The 22,117-nt window shown below is 41.8% G+C and overlaps 1 protein-coding gene across 6 annotated transcripts in view; it reads right to left on the bottom strand.

Annotated features, from left to right (window-relative positions):
* AKAP13 (A-kinase anchoring protein 13) overlaps positions 1-22,117 on the bottom strand; it is a 246,255-nt gene that overhangs the window by 220,207 nt on the left and 3,931 nt on the right. The window lies entirely within an intron of this gene.

Genomic DNA, 22,117 nt, shown 5'->3' on the forward strand with positions numbered 1-22,117 from the left:
GGACCTGGGGAAGTGACGTCACAGCGTGATCTGCCAGAAGCTGGGCGTTCTGAAGAGAAGTGGATGATACTTCTATACACAACGCCCAGCTAGTAAAAGTAGTAAACACGCCCCGTTGGACTTTTACTTTTCAACACGCCCAGTTGTACTTTTGCAAGCCTCATTTGCATAAATACAAAAATGGTCATAACTTGGCCAAAAATGCTTGTTTTTTAAAAATAAAAACGTTACTGTAATCTACATTGCAGCGCCGATCTGCTGCAATAGCAGATAGGGGTTGCAAAATCTGGTGACAGAGCCTCTTTAAGCCATAAAAACGAAAATCTACATTTTTCATATAAAACATACAATGTTATAATTTTTACAAGGAATAAAAGGAGAAAAAAACACCCCAACATATGTAAAGCAATTTCTCCTGATTACAGAAATACCCCATATGTGTTCATAAACTTATGTTTGAACACATGGCAGCCCTCAGAATGGAAGGAGCAAAATTTGTCTTTTGGAGCTCAAATTTTGCTATGGCTTTTGGTGCCATGTCGCATTTGCAAAGCCCCCAAGGGACAAAAACTGTGGAAACCCCCCAAATGTTACCCCATTTTGGAATCTACACCTCTTATGGAATTTAACTAGGGGTATAGTGAGCATTTTGACCCCACAGCTTTTTTGCAGAATTAATTGGAAATAGGCTGTGAAAATGAAAATCTAAAATAAGATAGATTTAGCTTAAATTTTTTTCAATTTCACAAGGGCTAAAGGAGAAAAAGCACCCCAATATTTGTAAAGCAATTTCTCCTGAGCACGACAATATCCCATATGTGGACATAAATTGCTGTTCGTACCCACGGCAGGGCTTAGAAGGGAAGGAGAATTATTTGGCTTTTGGAGCTCAAAATTTTGCTGGAATGGTTTGCAGCGCCATGTCACATTTGCAATGCCCCTGCGGGACCAAATCGGTGGAAACCCCCCAAAAGTGACCCCATTTGGGAAAAGACACCCCTGAAGGAATTTATTGAGGGGTATAGTGAGCATTAAGACCCCACTATTTTTTTTTTAGAATTTAGTGTAATTACGCTGTGAAATTAAAAATATAATTTTTTCCAGATAAAATGTGGAAATGTTAAATTTTTACAAGGAATAAATGCACCCCCAACATTTGAAAACCAATTTCTCCCGACTACGGCAATATCTTATATGTGGTAATAAACTGCTTTTTGGACCCACAGCAGGGCTCAGAAGGGAAAGAGCGCCATTTGGCTTTTGAAACAAGTTTTGCTGGAATAGTTTTTGGGTGTCCTTCCGACTCCGTACATCACATAAACATCCGATGTCCGCAGGCAACCAGAGCAGCTGAACGGTGCGGGGTCCGGGTGTCGGACACTCACCAATGATATACTGATGACCTATCCGGTGGATAGGTGATCAGTTGTCCGATAGTGGACAACCTCTTTAAAAAGGTGTTCTCTGGTTTTATGCAAACAAAACAAATGAAAAATCATACAACTTTCTAATATACTTACATTTTAATTATCCCCCATATCCAAGATAAATGTTTGCTGTCAGTGAATGAGAAGACTTGTTTACATTCAGAGGCTGAAAACCTGTTCACAGTCCTTCTCCATCTAATATTGGTCCATGTGGACAGGATGGCTTCTTGCAGTTGCCTTCTGCCATAGGGTAAAAAGCTGCCACAATGCTCAGGTAAGCCCTACTGTTCGAACGTCCATACACAGGTATCAGAGAACCCAGAGTGTGCCAGGAAAGCAAATATTCTCCACACCGTTACACCACCATCCTGAACTTTTGACATGTGACTGGAAGAGTTCATCGATTCATGCTGCTTGCAACCAATTCTGATCCTCCCATCAGCATGGTGCAACATAAATCTGGAATCATCCAAGTTTTGTGCTCTTAGCAATGGCACGAATTGGTTGTCTGCGGTTATAGCCCATCCGTGCTCCGGAACAACGAGTTGAGTATTTGGACACGTTAGAGCAGGAGCACAACTTGACATCCCCCTCTGACCCCTTTAGTCAAGCTGTTGGCTTTCACAGGATCCATTTTTGCTGGATGTTCTTCCTTGATGACACCATTCCTCTGTACACTCTTGACACCATTACACCAAAAACCCCACAAGATAGTACGTGGTTTTTTTTTTGTTGTTTTTTTTTTTTAATACTAGCCCCAGTCTAGCACTGATGACCATGCCTTGTTCGAAGTCGCTCATATCACTCGATTGTCCCATTTTAATGTGGATTCACACCAAAACCGATTTACGGAAAACTTGCTCACTTGAATTTATGCTGCACTCCGGAGGTCACGTGTGTAATTTCCACAAGGGGAAGCTCCAATAGTGAAAGGGCCAGTGTCTGGCTTTGTAATCAGCAAATGTAAAATTTATGTAAGGATTCATGCACATGGTCTTACTACAGAAAGAGGCATTAGTTTCAATGAAAATAAAATTAGAAAAGCAGAACTCCAGTGTTGCTACCAGAGATTTACAACAGCTAGAAAGATTTATCCTCCAGAAAACAATGAAAGAGATCACTGCCTCCTAAGTTAGTGTGGCATCAGTGGGATTACATCATTAACCCCTGAAAGTGTCTTTATAAGGATTTCTGGAAGTGCAGGAGTTGTTTCCGTTAAATAAACAGGACATAAGGAAGACGGCCTCTACTGCCAATGCGCTTCATTGTTCATTTTTTCTGGCACAATCTGCTTCCGTACAGTAACAGAATGGGTCTGGACAATATTTGGAAGCAGAACAAAAAGAATCAATAATAATGTTCATTTTAAAAACCCATTTGCACATCTGGACAATTTCAAAACAAAAAAAATTATATCTTGTTAAAATTCTTAATGATTAAAACAATGCTAAGCTGTGGGTAGTCATGTCAATCAAAAGAAACTAAAGCCAAGAAAGATTAAAGTAACCAATAGAATCACAGATAAACTTACTAATTCAAAATGCACAAAGTGGGATAATGGCATTTTTTTTTTCTTTTTCTGCATTCCCTTCAAAATAGCTGATCGGTGGGTGTCCCAGGAGTCGGACCCTAACCCATCATTAGGATAGGCCATACATTTTTAGGGACTGGACAACCCCTTTAAAAGGGTAATTAAAGGTTCAACAAACTTCGATTGGTGGGGGTCCAAGCACTGAGACCCCACCAATCATAAAAATAAGCGGCAGAAGTGCTCGTGTGAGCCTCTTAGTTTCTGTAGGTCTTTTTGCAGAAAGCCAATGTATCAGTGTACGGGCTCAGAATTTCTATTGAGTATGTACACCCCTTCGTCTGGGGGCAAAGGAATTAGCCCCAAAACACAAAATGGGGCGGACATTCGCTGTGTTCTCTCCTGCATCCATTATGGGTATGTTATATCCCTTTGATATGCTCATGCACTTTTGTTCTCCTCCAGGTTTATATTGGCCCAATACTTGTCTTAATACTGTAGATCTTATGTGCTTATACAGAACCTTTTGCATTTATACATGGTCACTTCATTTTAGTCTATATATTTATTTTGGCGGGTGCTTCATTAGCACATGTTGTACTCCCTGTCTATTCGTGGGATGCACAGTGTATCGTCCTTTTTATCTGTTGGTCTATGGATTCCTTATTTTACTTATTGGGTTGTATTATGTAATTCAATAAAGATTTTTTCTATTTTTTGCATACCTCTTGTATAGCATCTGTTTCTTATAGGTTATGTTGATTTGTTATGCTTTCTAGGTTCACACCTGAGGATCAGTATATATATATATATATATATATATATATATATATATATATTATTATTATTTTTTTTATTATTATTTAAATTATATGTTTGGGCTATTAGATCCATGCTGCATTTTTGGTTAGGTCATTGACTTTTTAAATATGTAACTATGGCTTTATTCACACAAAGTGAAAAAAAAAAGGTATTCAAATACATACTGTACAGTACCAAATGACTTAGGGGATTTGTAATTGTATAAAACTGTACTGTACAGATTCTAAAACTGATGTACTATTTTTCTAAAATAAATTTTGTGTGTACATTTCTATTACTTTGTTTTCTCCCAGCCCGCCTTTCAGTCAAAACAACGGAAACCTGCCACAACGGTGACAAACGGAAACCTTTAGCAACGTTTCTGTCACCATCGATATCAATGGTGATGCAAACGGAAGCTTAGGTTTCCGTTTGCCTTTTCCGTTGAGGGGGTTAACCCAACGGAAATCTTTCGACGGAACCCCTCAACGGAAGGGCAACGCTGATGTGAACACAGCCTAACATAAGCTGGCTATAGGAAACAAAGCATTTAGCCAAACAAACAGCCACCTGTTATTACATCCATCAGGCACAAAAGAACATGAAAGTTGTTTCAATAGGGGAAGAATTGAAATGTCAAACAACCTAAAGCTAGCAAGTAGCAAGAAGCGAAGATGGAATTGTAAAACCAATTCCACTGGTCCTGTTAATGCTTCACATTATCTATTCAGGTAAGGAGAAATCTCAATGAGAACTTTCCACAGACCATCAAGCGCCTGAAAGTGGACTATGAATCTCGAAAAGCTAGAACTGCTCTTTGAACTGAATTCATTGCATTTGAAGACACTGATATATGTTACACTCTTTACCTATTCTGCGATGGGACCAGATCAGGGAATATTCTAAAACATTTCAGTGCCTAAGATTAAAACAAAGTAATTATAAGAAATGGCAAACTAAAAATATATTTTTTAATTGGAAGAAATGTTTTATAACTACAGAGGAAATGTTTCTAGAACAGATCCCATAACAGGCAAAAGTTAAGTTTTTCTTAGAGGAAAATCTGCTCCCAAATGTTTTACTTAGGTCTATAACCATGGTTGCCACAGCGTGGTTTGGAAACCTCTTTCTAGAGGCTCATGGCTACCCAACATTATCCCACATCCAGTGAAGAAAGAGTGGAAATTCCTAGCAGAATTGAACGCATCTACATTCTCATTTGTTAACATTTGCTTTGGGTCCGTCATACGACAAGAGACCACGGTGCCCGATAGACCTCATTGACTTACAATGGTTTGTGTTGCGGTTTCTGTTGTTTTGACTGGAAGAATAACACCGCATGCATAGATATGCTCCCCATCAAATCTGCCGGGACTGCCGAAGGAGCCTACACATGTAGACTGACAGCAGTGTGAGCACAACCTAAATTTCTACCGATTAGCGGTTCTAGTCCCATTATAGGATTATAGAGTGTTGTATTATAGGGACACCGTGACTGGCTTCTGTGCCTGGCACATTTGTATAGGAAAATCTCTGGCTGCCACATTTGTATGAATACTGTTGCAACAGTGACTCCTCTGTGGGCACTAGTATGGGATTACAAGCTGTGTTGCTAGCACAATAGTATTGGTAATTTGTGTGGTGGGTACAATTTTATGGGCAGTTATGTGTTTGTTATTGTGCTGGCACTACTACTTGGCATACACTTCTTCATGGGCATAAAACAGTGACATCCATATGGCATATTATGTACTAAATGCCATAACAAGACCTAATTCATGCAACGGAGTCTTCAGTGTTTACAGATTACTTTAAGGCGCAATCATGCTATAATCATACACATTTCTAGTCACATTTCTAGTCACGCCATCTGTAGTTAACTCCCGAGATGTGTCATCCAAGAGTCTGTGATGTCACCCATAGAGATGAAGACTGCTGCCAATCCGGACAAAATAATCCAAATCCAGTGACAATCACCGATGAGCAACTAAAAAAAGTGGTTACACCTGAATCAAGTATGATGAGGTCACGAATGAATGGGCAAAGTTTAAAGGGTATATGTATTTTAGGCATCTTCTACCATGTCACAAGACATCAGAAGATATAAATGGTGGTGGCCTTCTCCGAGTCGAGACCTCCACCAATTGCTTGATTGACCCACTTTCTGTCCTGTGAAAATCTGAACACCGGAGCAGCTTCTATACTTTTTTTTTTTTTTTGTTGGCAACAATTTACACGCCTCATACAAGCAACAGACTGGTATATCTCCTATATTCAGTGTAGGAAACACATGCAGCAGCACAAAGTTTTTGAAGTATTTTCTATAGACAAATTACTCATTATGTATTAAACATACCCGGCCTAATAACAGCTGCTTTTGTCAACCCATAGAACAACATGGTAATGGTCTGGTGCTTTAAAATAATTGTGGCAATTACAGCACTTTCGGCAGTCACACCTACCCAGCTTCCAGGCATTAACTGGACACACGAGGATAATAAACCATAATTAAAAAGATCCAGGACACATGAAGGGTGGTTTGATGAGGCAAGTTATGACTGATCTCCATAAAACAAGCTGACCGCACGCAATCTCTGTTTTTAATACACGGCCCTGCTATGGCATTACAGTGATCCCCAACCACCGGGCCACGGACCATAGGGTACTGGGCCGCGGTATCTGGTATAAGTAGGGAATTCCGGGCGAAAATTCCAAATTGTGGTGCAGTTTTACGCCGGAATGTCTGCTGCGGAAAACTGCTGAGCATTCAGCCGGCCTCCTTGGATGACGTTCATGCAGCAGCGGTCACGTGGGATGAGGTGTCATCCCATGTGGGGCCAGCCCTCTGACGTCATCCAGGCCGGCCTCCTGGGATGACGTTTTATCCCATGTGACAGCTGCTACAGCCTGTGATTGGCTGCAGCGGTCACATGGGATGAATAGCCATCCCAGGAGGCCAGCCTGGAGGAAGAAACAGACTTCTAAGTATAAGGGTATGTTCGTACTGCTTATTTTCAGACTGATTTTGAAGCAGAAAAGCCTAGTTTTACGCTCCAAAATACACTTGAAATAAGCGTGCAAACATTATCCCATTGCCATCAATGTGAAATACACTGCGCTATTCGCATGAGGCTTATTTGTACGCTGCTGAATTTAAAAAACGCCTCGTAAAAAGAAGCCTCATAAAAAGAAGCCGCATGTCACGTAATTTTTCGGCCGCTTCTTTTTCTATGTGTGAACACACCCTAAGATTTTTTTTTCCTCAGTTGTGTTTTTTTTGCGGCAGAATCTCCGAGATTCCGCCGCAATAAATGAAACAACTGCTATTTGTTGTGGGTTTTACCTCCCCATTGAATTCAATAGGTGAAACCCGCAACAAATAAGCAGAGTTTACGTAAATACAATTGACATGCTGTGGAATAAAACTCTGCACCGCAGGTCAATTTCTGAGCGTTTTTTTCGCTCACTATTTACGCAGCGTGTGGATGAGATTGGATCTCTCATCTACTTTGCTGATTCTATATTATGTTACGGATTTTTCATAACAACTTATTCCGTTGCGGAAAATCTGCAGTATTTACACAACGTGTGAACGGACCCTAAACACAGAGATCAAAAGGATCCTCTTTTGTCCCCTAGGGCTCCATTAGCCAGACAGAGACACCTCTAGTGGGTACACCAGGAAAGCACCCGACATGCACGCTAAACGCTGCGGCAGAATGTGATGTGAACAGGGCCTTGAAACTGCAGTCAGCTAAGGCATAGTTCACACAGATATCTGCAGGCAGATTTTTTTCTGCCAGTGTTGTTTTAAGGCTGTGTTCACGCTGAGTTTTTTGAAGGAGGAAAATTCTGGCTCAAAATTTCGTTTGGGATTTTGAGGCAGATTTTGACCTTCCTGCACTGCGTTTGCCGCAATTTTCGCTGCGTTTTTCACTCGCGCCCATTTATGCTACTGGCAAAAAAAACTCAGCGAAATACGCTTTCTCTACCTCTTATTGATGTCAATGGGAGGTCAGAGGCGTAACCACGCAAAGATAGGGCATGTCCTTTCTTTCCCTCACGAGGCAGTTTTACCGCTCGCGGAAGAAAAGCGCCTTCGCCTCCCATTGAAATCAATGGGAGACATTTTCGGCTGGTTTTTGCGGAGCGGTTTCCGTGCCAAACAACTCGTCAAAATACTCCGTGTGAACAGGGCCTAACTTTTTCACCGTTTTTTTTTTGCCCACAGCCGTTGAATCTAATGCAAAGACCTCAGGCAGAAAGAGTAGCGAAAAACGCTTAGAAATCGCGTGTTTTTTCTGCTTCCCATTGATTTCAAAGGGAGGTCAGAGGTGGAAACCGCTGGAAGAAACTACATGCTGCTTACTTTCTCTGCGAGAGGCCAAAAGCCACTCAGGAAGAAAAAAAACCATCTCTGCCTCCCGTTGAAATCAATGGGGGGGGGCAATTATTTGGCGCTAAGTCCAACGCGGTTTCTGTGTCAAAGTCAGCGCCAAATAAACTCTGTGTGAACTGACCCTGTAAGATCTCCGTGCAGAGGCTGTATATTTAGTGGCCAGAACAGAACCCCATAGTTTTTCAGCAGTAATCTTACATTTTACCATGAGAAAAGCAGCTGGATAAGTAATCCAAGCGGTGACCTACAAGCAAGGAAAATAAAATAAGCTTCCATGAATATGCGCACAAAATCCCATGTAAAGGGCCCCCCAGTAAACCACCCTGGCAGGTTCCTATAACTTTCCAAATGAATAGGGAACCTTTGAGGTCTATTCCCTTCAAAGCCACTTAAAGGACACAAATTTAGAAGGCAAGTACCAATTATCCTTTTCCAACAACACAGTGGTAAACGAAAGGGAAGTCCTGGGAGCTGTGCCAGGCGGTCACACACATAGGCAAACATATTTACCGTTTGCTTCAGAAGAATTTCTCACCCATGGTTGTGATGGTATACCCCAAATAGGAATTTATTTAGGGTGTTTTCCGACCATGCGAATAAGGTGCAGTTGGAAACGGGAGAAAAAACTGCATGCGGTTTTAATGCATTTTTTTAATATACAGTTGCGTTTTTTGCAGGTGAATCGTGTTACATGGCTTTCACATGTAAAAACTACCTGCATATTTCAAGAAGTGGACTTAGCAGACATAGGGCAAACATACTGCAGACATTTTCCACGCAAAAATTGACCTGTGGAATGAGCTCGGATTTGTTTAATGGGGAAGTTAATCTGAAATCAAATCCTAGAGTTGTGAATTTTGCTGGGGTTTTCATTTTTTTTAAAATACAAATATTTGCCATGCCAATCCCCTGGCGCTTGTGTGGTGACATTTTCCTGGTCCTTGTTTTTTTTTTTTACCAGCCTTCAGCAGTGAAGTGTTGTCTCAACATGTGACTGTTGTACTGGTCACATGTGTCGACACATCAGAGCAGAGGTTGCAAGTACAAAGTCCAACGGGGAACAAGGGAAGCGTCCCCGGACAGAGCATCGAAAGCGCTCTAGCCGGGGGTTTCAGGACCGGTGGAGACCCTGACGTTACTGTCCATATATGGACAGTGACGTTAGGGGCTTCCCCAAGGCCGGAATCCCTGGGCAAAGCGCTACCTGATGCTCCCCAAGGTACACGTTTAATGTAGACCTGCGATGGATGCCACACAGTGGCATCAGTCACACACAGGCTCCCAAGCAAAAAAAAAATTTATACCACACAGGATACATTTTTTTTTTTTTTTTCAATTTGTTTTGCGGGATGCCTCAGGATGGAAAAGTGTAGTCTACGTCATTATTCCATCCTTAAAAAAAAAAACAGGGAGATGCACTGCCGACATGATCACGAATGGGGACGAGCGATCGGAGCAACGAACGCTCGCCCCCATACATGGCTTCTTGTGAAACGAGGAAACGTGAGCCGATCGAAAAATAGGATAGCTGGAATCGGATTGGTCTCAAAGTACATACAGTACAAAAGAGGACCTTTTATAAAACAGTTGTTGCTTGCTTATCACAGACACAACTCAAGTCCATGCTTGGCTAGCTTCATGAAGGTAAAGCAAGTACTCCACCTGAATTATCCTCAAGCATTAGGTAAGGAATGCAGCAAATATACTTCACCTATGAGGTTATCAACTCCCCTGCTCCGAACTATACCAGAATAACCGGGTTCTCCATTACAGAAATTACTCATATTCCACATACACCTTCAATAAATTAAACAGTACTAGCTACCTGAAGAACGCTTTACAAGTAGATCTGCCGTTGATGAATTTACACTCGCATAAGGTAACATTTATTGCAATTCCATAATATTAATATATTATCCGTTGTGTAAATTGTGAAAGCAAAGCATGGAAGCCAAAAGGAAAACTAAAATCCACTAAGTTCCATGTGGCTCCCCAGTTTCCTACAGGCAATGAGCAGACATGGGCAATTCTATTACAGCCTGCATCTGCTGCACAATACAGACCATTTATTTTACACAGGCCAATAAGTCAGGAACGAGATTTCTTAAGAACACTCGTTCAGCCGATTATTGGTCGTATAAACAGGGCAGCTACCAGCCGACAAACGGGCAAACGCTCCTTTGTCGGCTGATCACAGTTTATACAGCTTCTAAAATCATCGTTATCTGAAGCTCATCTCCCCGTGTAAAGAGGTGATGTGCTGCCAACAATGGTGCAAACTGAAGGGAACCATACAGCTTCGCGATGGCCCATGGAATAGCACCTGTAAGGGTATGGTCACACGCAGTGTTTTCAGATGTAATTCAGGCGTTTTACGCCTCGAATTACGCCTGAAAAAACACCCCTAATATGCCTACAAACATCTGCCCTTTGCTTTCAATGGGTTTTACGGTGTTCTGTTCCCACGAGCGTTAATTTTACGCGTCGCTGTCAAAATACGGCGCGTAAAAAGACGCCCCCAAAAAAGAAGTGCATGTCACTTCTTGGGACGTTTTTGGAGCCATTTTTCATAGACTCCATTGAAAAAAGATCCAATAACGGCCGTAAAATACACAAGTTGCTACAAAAACGTCTGAAAAGCAGGAGCTGTTTTGGCCTGAAAACAGCTCCGTATTTTCTGACGTTTTTGGTCACTGCGTGTGAACATACCCTAACCGAGCGCTAACTGATTCGTTAGATCATTCATCGGCGCTCGAAATGGGCAGAAATCTGCCTATGTAAACCCGCCTTAATACAGGCAGCTATAAATGACGGCCTGTATTCTACTGCTGGACTAAGGACTAGGCAATGTTCAGGCTGAAAGATACGGGGCTGATTTTAAGAAAAAACAACTGCTGATATCTAGGCGCGTTACTCGCTAATTTTTGGTTTCCGTTTGTGTCAGTCAGGGTCCCGTTCCGACGGAAAGCTTCGAAAGAATGTCGGAACGGGACCCTAGCGCAGATGTGAACGAAGCCGTAGCTGAAAGAATTTCCCATAGATCTGGAGATTAGATGATGGCGCTACCTTTCTAGGGAGAATGAGAAGAAAACTGATTAAAGAGGCTCTGTCACCAGATTATAAGTGCCCTATCTCCTACATAATCTGATCGGCGCTGTAATGTAGATAGCAACAGTGGTTTTTATTTTGAAAAACGATTATTTTTTAGCAAGTTATGAGCTAGTTTAGATTTATGCTAATTAGTTTCTTAATAGACAACTGGGCGTGTTTTAACTTTTTACCAACTGGGCGTTGTACAGAGGAGTGTATGACGCTGACCAATCAGCATCATACACTTCTCATTGTTCCAGCCCAGCATGATCCACAACACAATCACACTGTAACAATGGGCTGGAACAATGAGAAGTGTATGACGCTGATTGGTCACTGATTGGTCAGCATCATACACTCCTCTGTACAACACCCAGTTGGTCAAAAGTTAAAACACGCCCAGTTGTCTATTAAGAAACTAATTAGCATAAATCTAAAATTGCTCATAACTTGCTCAAAATTTATCGTTTTTCAAAATAAAAACCACTGCTGTTATCTGCATTACAGCGCCGATCAGATTATGTAGGAGACAGGGCACTTATAATCTGGTGACAGAGCCTCTTTAAGGCTGGACTCACACATGCTGTTTTCGTGGCGGTTTTCCTGTGGCAAACAGGAATTGATATGCAAAAAAAAAAAAAAAGGCAAATCGGTTTTCCTTTATACTTTTCCTCCTTTTTGGATCCACTACTGAAAAAAATAAAAATAAAATGCATGTGTGATTCTAGCCTTAGGCCTTCTTCACATACACATTTTAAAAAATGTCCAAAACTTCGTAAAAAAAAAAAAAAAAAAAAAAAAAAAAAAAGACTTTCAAAGTTTGTGTTTTTTTACAAACATTGTTGGTGCCACTTATTTTGTAACATTTTGAACATTGGTTTTTATGGCGTTTTTTGAAAAAACGAAAAAAAAAAAAAAAAACGCCTTAGACAGAGCATGCTAGGTTAAGAAAAAAAAAACAAACAACACCACAAACCACAACACTGTATGTATTTAACTAGACTTTAAGGCTATGTTCACACGGAGTATTTTGGGGGAGGAATATCTGCCTCAAAATTCCGTTTGGAACTTTAAGGCAGATTTTCCTCTCCGTTTTTCGCCCACGCGGCCATTGAGCGCCGCGGGCATAAAACAGCGCGAAATACGCTTTCTCTGCCTCCCATTGAAGTCAATGGGAGGTCAGAGGCGGAAGCGCCCGAAGATAGGGCATGTCGCTTCTTTTTCCCGCGAGGCAGTTTTACTGCTCGCGGGAAAAAGATGCCGACGCCTCCCATTGAAATCAATGGGAGGCGTCCTCGGGCCGTTTTTGCCGAGTTTTGCGACGCGGTTTCCGCGTCAAAAAACTCTGCAAAATACTCAGTGTGAACATAGCCTAAAGTAGTATGGGCGTGTACAGTTCCTGAAAACTTGGCTTGGGGTCCATAATGGCATATATGTACAGAGTTTTTTTTAATATGTACAAAGTATAGAACACCTTTAAACTCCGTTACTAACAAATCAAATGACGCGGTGCTGGATCCACGGTACGATGAAAACCACTGATGACCAATGGACGCATGCCTCCGACACCGATGTTAAAATAGACTTGGGCCTAGTTCACATGGAAAAATCAGCCTCAAAATTCCTACAGGAATTTTGAGGCAGATTTTGACTTGTCTGCACTTTCTTTCCACGGTTTTCGCTCGTGGCCACTGAGCATCGCGGGCCAAAAAACGTTGCGAAAAACGCTTTTTCCTGCCTCCCATTGATTTCAGATTTCAATGGGAGGTCAGAGGCGGAAGCATGGAAAGAGAGGACTTGCTGCTTTTTCCCGCAATCGTCTAGAAATCAATGGGAGGCGGATTCAGATTTTTTTTGGGACTGATTCCAACGCGATTTCCACACCAAAAAAACTGTGTGAAATGGGCCTTACACTACTAATAAATTCATGCTTGAGACAAAGGAAATTAATCTGTTTACACAACCACACGAAGGTAAAAAGAAATTGCAGGGTCCTGTATCATCCAAATAAACTGTTAAAACATGTCACCAGGGAGGAGTATGGTTACAATGAATAACGTACACAATACTGAAGCTTCTTCTTATGTAACTTCTAATGACGCTGCTCCCCAACAATAGATTCCTGACATTAGGAAACCAGCGTTCATGGTTTTGGGGTAGAGTAGGGGTGGCAAAAAGGAAGATGAAACCCAGCACTCTCACCATGTGTATGTATGTGGCAGTCAGCCAAATGGGCTATTCTTTTATATACACATACCGCTCTTACAGGAGCCCAAGATGTTATTGTAAACTTTATACAGATGCGAATGTCCACAAGACTTATGGATGGAAAGGATGGTATGCAGGACTTTCCAGAAAGAATGAGAGCCGAACTGTGGAGACCCTAGAAGAAATAAACTTTGCACACAGCGTGACCTGAATGTTTAAAGTTGTAAAGTAAAGAATGGCAAAGGCATTTGTAAAGGTGTACACGATGTTAAGGCACACAAATCAATGAAGTGGGAGACAACCACCTAGCAATGCTGTATTGCAGCATAGGCCCATGTAGCTTGTGTGTTTTCCACAAACTGTGAGCTTCCGGTCACATCTCAAATAAAAAAAAATTATATTTTCTATGTCCTAAAAACCGCCTTCTTTTATTGGGTGCTGAACTAAAACAGATGTCAGTCACTTACCATTGACTTTAATAAGGATAAATTGATCGGAGATCCATTTGTTATTTGGTTTCCCACAATTGACAGACTGAAAAACCAATGGAAGCCGAAGTAGATTTATGGATAAATTGTTAAAAGGGTACCTGTCATTTAAACCAAATCTTAAAGAAAAAAAACACACCATACATAGATGGAGTACATATTGTGCTTACTTACATACTGCCGATACAATTTCATGCCTTCATTTTAGTCATGGCTGTATTCTACCCCCTCTCAGAAGCACAATCGTCTTGCTCAACTTCTTTCTGTTGACTCCATCACAGGGAGCATGTCCTGAGTATGCCACTTCTGCGACTTCTCATCATGCACCGTGCATCCTCGTGAGCACGCGGCATGCATTGTCCAATGGGCAGCTGGCCACTTCTAAACCCCTCCTTTGTGTTTTCGCTGGATGCATTTCTCGCCTGATGCCTGCATGGACCCACCCCCACTTCCTGTAATCCATCTTGGTGTCTCTGCTACTAGGGACAGGCAGTAGAGAGGAAGGTAGAAAAAAGGGCAACACCTAGTGGACGGCAATATAATGCGATTTTTTAGGTAGAAAAAAAACCTTTTTGGAAAAATAAAACCAATTGCAGTTTGCATAGTAGTTACAGTGGCCATCAGATGGGAGTAAATCTGTTAAAATGACAGTGATCATTTAGGGCTAGTTCACACTGAGTTTTTTGCAGGAGGAAAATTCCTCCTGCAAAATCTGCTCCAGGCGTTTTTTGCACAGTGGTTTGACAAAAACGTGTCAAAACACTCGTAGAGGCGTTTTTTTTTTCCTTCTCCTGCTGATTGAAATGGGGTTTTGAAGGCGGAAACCGCCTCAAGATAGGTCATGTCGCTTCTTTTTACGGCAAAGTGGTTTTGCCGAGCGGTTTCCGTGCCAAAAAACTCTGTGTGAACAGGGCCTTAAAGTGAAAGACTCAAAGTCAACAGCTTTTTAAATGGAAGCCACTCGCTGTGATTACGGCTTCTTTAAACCCCCGCGATTACATGGTGACCATTCATGTAATATATGAACTAAACAAGTCTTACAGAGTGGCTCTCCGTTCTGGCTCATAGTGGCTCCTGAAACAACCACTTTCAAAATAAAAAATTGTACAGTTCAGTTCTGTATAAAACCTCGGTGCATAAATTCACTCTCCTACATCACAAGACAATATTTTATTAAAAGTGTCATGAATTCAAGTACACATGTGAGAAGCTAGCAGCGCCTTCGTTCACATACTGTAGTCCATGCCTACCAGTTCTTCTCACGAACAGCTGATGTCAAAGAAAGAACAGGTGATTATCCTGCATAAATTTAGACTTTGTAAAACTAAAGCTCCAGAAATAGCTCCCCGCAACATCCCTCACCGGGATATGGCTGCATTTATTTTAGTCTAGGAGGAGAAACCACATCAACACCTAAAAAAATAATAAACTACTGTATAGCAAGCAGTCAGGTAGCGCAGAGCATTGGAACAGAGTCCCTATGGTTCTGTATCATGGAGTGGTAGGCACTCCGTGTGCTGCAGTATGGTGGCGACCTGTAGCACCGAATCATCCACTAGAAGAAGTGTCTACGGGAGAATATCTGTAATACGGCCTTCGATGGAACATGCCTCTGTATGAAATCAGTATAGGTACAGTATGAATCTATAGTTTTCTATGGGTGCTGTATTACAGCTCCATGTAACACAGATCCACAAAACGGTAGTGTGCATAAGCCCTAAAGTGAAAAAAAAAATAGCAAGCGTCATCTAAAGACAGTCTAGATTAAATCCTGCTGTCAAAACTACAGCAATTTAAAGGGCTCCTTTACTGGGAGTTTAAAGAGACTCTGTCACCACATTATAAGTGCCCTATCTCCTACATAATATGATCGGCGCTGTAATGTAGATAACAGCAGTGGTTTTTATTTAGAAAAACAATCAGTTTTGACCAAGTTATGTCCTATTTTAGATTTATGCTAATGACTTTCCCAATGCCCAACTCTCTCCATTCATGTACTCAGCACAGTGATCTTGGGAGATCACGATGTGCTGTCACTTACTCACACATTAACTTTACTGAAGTGTCTTGAGTGAATAGACATCACCTCCAGCCAGGACGCGATGTCTATTCACAATCTCGACACTTCAGTAACATTTGTGTGTCTCTTATTCACACAGCACATCGAGATCACGCTGTGCTTTCATTTACAGCGTGATCTCGCTGTGCTGTCATTAAGTCCCACACAAACGTTACCGAAGTGTCGGGATTGTGAATAGACACTTGAGACATTTATTTATTTCAAACTTTATTTAGATTTTTTTTTTAGTCCCACTAGGGGACTTTACTATGCGATATTTTGATCGCTATTATAATACACTGCAATACTTCTGTATTGCAGTATATTATTGCCTGTTAGTGTAAAACTTCTGAATCTTTTCTGCGAGATTACAGCAAGCCACGCGTAATCTCGCAAGATTACGAGGTAAACGAGATTTCGTTTCCCTTGCTGGAAATCTCACAGAAAAGATTCAGAAGTGTCAGGATTCTGAGTACACATGACGTCCAGGCTGGAGGTCATGTGTATTCATTATCAGGACACTTGTGTATGTGGCTGCACATCGTTCTAGTAAGAATACTATGTGCTGTGTAAATGAATGGAGAGGAGTGTATGACGCTGACTGGTCACTGATTTATACACACCCCCTTTGAGGACCTGTTTTGCATGGCAATCCTGCAAAAAACAGGATGGTGGGGATGTATGCTTATGCGCTAATAGTGCATATGGGACAGCCCCTTACATATAACGCATAATGGGGGGAATTTATTAAGACTTGTTTCATACGCCAGTCTTAATATAAAGAAAGTTGAAATAAAATGCACCTGATTTGAGAGACACATGCCTCTTAATAAATTAGGCGGATCTCTCGGCGTCCATGCACCAAAATCTGAGATCTACTCCAGCCATGAGCTTGTGTAGATTTGCGCCATAATTTATGCCAGCTTCTGGTGGAAATTGTGATAAATTTGTCAAAATATGGTTGCCCCTGCCCCATTCACTAAGCCCTTCCCCTTTTTTAAAAAAGTGCCGTGAGCAGCGCAAATGGCAAAAAGGTCACAATTTTTACAGCAAATTGCGACTTCTGTGCAGTTTGCGACTTTTTTTATGCCAAAAATCTAGACAATTTAATGAATTCCCACATTGTGTCTTGAAACTTTTAGTATTAGAACAGAGAATGACAGCCATTTGACATTGGAGTTGCAGTCACAATGTTATTATTGGGACTTTTAAATAACAGGGGATGTTACGGTGATATACAGTTAGGATATAAATCTATGATCCCTTGGTGTTGCTATGTGCTTCGCAATATCAAATGTATTATAAATAGTGACGACAACTGTTTGCAAAGTATCCGTGCCACTTTCAAATTGGCATAACCAGTCTTTCTTGCATTGAGAAGCACTATAAAGGATGCTGGAAAAGAGGGGGACAAATTCCTGCAGACATTAGGGGACCACAAGAAGCCAGTTTGATTATTTTAGCAGCCAGGCAAAAGGATCTTTAATACAACCAAAAAAGCTTCTTGTCTCCTGGGATTTGTCCAGCCCTGCTCTTTACTTAATACATCCTTTTTATATCATCTCCAAATAAATGGACAATGCTGGTGGAAAGCACTATAGGGCACGTATCAATGTGTAGTGCATCAAGCAGTTTTTCCTCTCCTGCATTATGCCACGACACCCCTACCTAGAGTCTGCTTTGCCAGTTATACCTGAGCATGCCTTTATAGAAGTAGAATGGACGTAGGCATGTCAGGTTCTACTTGGCATACACTACAAGTGCTCATTCGTACTGTGGGTACGTTCATTACCAATCACTAGCAATGTGAAAGTAGCTGCGCAGTATCACACCCTTTCTACAAGAAGTCCCAGTAGGTCTTTTATAAATGCCGTTTACCTGAGAGTGCAACACAGAATTTTTTTTTAACAAGGTCATTGTGAAAATGAGAACGGAAAGGTGCAGAAGAGAAGTAGTTCTCATACAAGTGACAGCAATTCACGAAACATAGGGTTTCATCTGCATCACCAGCAGCGGATGACCTGCTACACACCTCACCCTATAAATAACCATCACTAATACTTCAGAGATTACAGAAAGTAGTGTGCTACCTACTTATGTAAGCGTCTACCAGCACTATCAGGCCTCATCCAGACCAGGGTCAGTGTACTATTTCGGATTGCAAAATAAAAACATGAAATGCTTTATTTTTGCGGTTTGGCAGGTTAACGCAGCAGGCACATGTGCCATTGTATTAAACACGATTGTAGAAAATTCTGTTCACACAACAGATTTATCAACGCAATGGCACCAGTTTATACCATCACAATTGCATTGCTAAAAATAGGGTATTTACCATGACCCCACACCATTTTTTAACCCTCAGTGACCTGCAAGTCACACTGTGTGACCTATTTGCAAAAGAAGGACTGCAACTCTTCAACATTTATTACAGCTGAAACCCGAAGCTGCTCAGTGGCTACACCATATTCAAACAGTATTATGAAATACTTTGCTTTAGGTGTGTGCTTTTAAAAAAAAAACCTGCGCTAATTGTATCTGTTTTACGGATGGAAAACGCCTATTGAAGTCTGTGAAGTGTTCAAAATACAGATGCCTTCATGTGTCATGCATATTGCATCTGTATTTCCATCCAAATTAGGCCCCCTGCATACATGGCAGATTTGTTGCAGATTTTACATCTGGATTGAAAAATCTGCAGACTTTTGCAGGCAAGTCGATGAGATTTAAAAAATAAAAAAACTCATCCACATTTTTCGCAACGGAATTCAGAGCATAGTGCAGATTTTCAATGTAGAGAATGTATGAAATCTACAGCAAAACCTGCACATAACACATGCAGATCTTGCTGCAGAAACACTGGAAAATGTGCAACGAACTAGCTACGTGTGTGGGTGCCCTTATTGAGGCCTAAGATTCTATTCACATGCGGCAGATCTGTTGCAGATATTTCTGCTAAATCTCAATAATCTAAATGGGGCCCATTTAGAAATCCATGCTTATGATGCAAAAACAACCCCCTACAGATGAATGGAAATGAACTTGAGTTACTAAAATCCATGCAACAAATCTGCTGCATATAAATATACCTTTAGGCTGAGTTCACATATAGCTTCATTGCTGCATTTTTACCATCAGGATTTGCAGGCAGAAAGTCCTCAGCTTACTACAGTTGCACCAAAGTGGATGAGATTTAAAAAAATCAAATCCACACTGCAGAAAATACCTGTGCAGAAATTTTTTAAATCCGCAAGTCAATTCATGCTACGAAAGAATCTCACGTATGGCTAACGTTGCCTTTTCTGCAGAAGCAAACATCACAACTAAAAAAAAAACCTTTTTCTATTTTAAAATTAAAGAGGCTCTGTCACCACATTATAAGTGGCCTATATTGTACATAATGTGATCGGCGCTGTAATGTAGATTACAGCAGTGTTTTTTATTTAGAAAAACAATAATTTTTGACGGAGTTATGACCTATATTAGCTTTATGCTAAGGAGTGTCTTAATGGACAACTGGGCGTGTTTTACTATATGACCAAGTGGGCGTTGCGGAGAGAAGTGTATGACGCTGACCAATCAGTGACCAATCAGCGTCATACACTTCTCCCCATTCATTTACACTGCAGATAGCGATATAGCTATATCGTTATGTGCAGCCTCATATACACACACTAACATTACTGGAGTGTCCTGATAATGAATATACATTACCTCCAGCCAGGACGTGACGTGTATTCAGTCTCCTGACAATTCGCTAACGTTTCTGTGAGATTTACAGCAAGGCAAGCGTAATCTTGTTTTAAATGACCGTTTACAGCGTAATCTCACGAGATTACGCTTGCTGTGCTGTGTCGGGATTGTGTTATCGAAGTGTCAGGATTCTGAATACACATCACGTCCTGGCTGGAGGTAATGTACTTTCATTGTCAGGACACTGCAGTAACATTACTGTGTGTTTATGTGGCTGCACATAGCGATATAGCTATATCGCTATGTGCTGTGTAAATGAATGGAGAGAAGTGTATGACGCTGATTGGTCAGCGTCATACACTCCTCTGTACAACACCCACTTGGTCAAAAAGTCAAAAACGCCCAGTTGTCCATTAAGAAACTCATTAGCATAAAGCTAAAATAGGTCATAACTCCGTCAAAAATGATTGTTTTTCTAAATAAAAAAACACTGCTGTAATCTACATTACAGCGCCGATCACATCATGTATAATATAGGCCACTTATAATGTGGTGACAGAGCCTCTCTAAAAGGACAGACCATATTCCCCTCATCCCTGCTCCCCGGGCTCGTCCCTGTTGAACTAGCCTTCTGAGATGACGATTTGTCCAATGTGACATCTGGACCGAAAGACCAGCCAATGGGAGCAGGGACGCACCGCTAATGGAGCGCCAGGCGTAGGGAGTGTGGTTTTTTTTATCCACTTTTCTTCTCCGCATTGGCAAATCCAGTTGAAAATCCGCACCAAAAGAAGTTGGTGTAGGATTTTTAATCGGAATTCCCAGCGAAATTTGGCTTCAGTTTTCTTTGTGGTTTTCTGCAGTAACTCAGACCCGTGTGGACTTACACTTAGGCCTCATTCACACGAACGTTGATTACGCCCACGTGATGGCCGTTAAAACAACTGCAGTCACACGGACCTATGTAACTCAATGGGGCTGTTCACACGGCCGGTGTTTTAACGGATTGCGTGAAGGGATCCGTTAAAAAAATAAAACATGCCTCAGGGGTGCAGCACGGATGCACCGCAGACGTGAAAAACTGCAGTTTTTCACGTACGAGGCTTCATACGCTCATGTAAATCTAGCCTTAGGCGTAAACACTGCGTATTTTCCACAACGATTTCATTGCGGAAAGTCCGCAGCGTAGTACAGTAGAAGCAGTGTGGGTGATTTTTCAACAAATCTCATCCCCACATAGCGGGAAAAAAGCAGCCGGAAAAAAATAAGTTTACCTGTGGTGCGGTTTCTTAGGGTATGTTCACACGAGGTCATTACGTTCGTAATTGACAGACGTATTTCGGCCGCAAGTACCGAACCGAACACAGTGCAGGGAGCCGGGCTCCTAGCATCATACTTATGTACGACGCTAGGAGTCCCTGCCTCGCTGCCGGACAACCGTCCCGTACTGTAATCATGTTTTCAGTACGGGACAGTTGTCCTGCAGCGAGGCAGGGACTCCTAGTGTCGTACATAACTATGATGCTAGGAGCCCGGCTCCCTGCACTGTGTTCGGTCCGGTACTTGCGGCCGAAATACGTCCGTCAATTACGGACGTAATGACCTCGTGTGAACATACCCTTAAGCCGCATGTCAAGTAATGCTTTGGAATCGCAGATCTTCTGTTGCAGGTTATCCCCATTGCCTTCAATGGGATGCTTGAACCAGCAACAAAGTAGTGTGTGTTGCAACATTTGCGGCGTAATCGCAGCAAATCCGCTGCAAAAATCTCAAGAAAAAAAAAAGTTATACTTACCCAGAGTTCCCTGCTTCCTCTCCAGTCCGGCCTCCTGGGAAAACGTTTCAATCCAATCACAGGCTGCAGCGGTCACATGGCCTGCAACGTCATCACAGGAGGCCAGACTACGCGCAGCAGAAATCCCCCGCCGGAAAAACGGACCACAAAGTGGTGCAATTTTCCAGACGGCATTCCCTGCGGTGTTCAGGGCAGATACGCTGCGCAGCTTGACTCCGCGTATCCGCCCTGAACACGCCATGTGTCTTCGTGCCATAAAGTCTTTATTTTCTCGGACGCTGAACATCATGTAAAAGTGCCGCCGCTCTCGCAGTCAGTGAACTCGCCCTCCTAGTTATTAGTGACATAGCAGATCAGTGTGACCATCATTATGCTGCTATTCCAAAGGATCAAATTCACATAATTGAAAAGGTGCGAGGAGTCATTATGAAATTGTGGGTGTTACAAAGCCCAGAATTAACAGGTTTAACTCTTCTAGCACCAGAGAAAAGCACAAGGCTGACTGGGAGGGGAAAGTTGAGAAACTGCCAAAAGTCAACAAGGCTGATCTTTAACAATCCAGCTTTACTTCAGAGACCCTGGGAAAGCTTAACCACACAAGGTAGATTAATTATTCTCCACAGTTTAAA

The sequence above is a fragment of the Rhinoderma darwinii genome, chromosome 3, assembly GCF_050947455.1.
Source record: "Rhinoderma darwinii isolate aRhiDar2 chromosome 3, aRhiDar2.hap1, whole genome shotgun sequence".
Classification (NCBI taxonomy): Eukaryota; Metazoa; Chordata; class Amphibia; order Anura; family Rhinodermatidae; genus Rhinoderma; species Rhinoderma darwinii.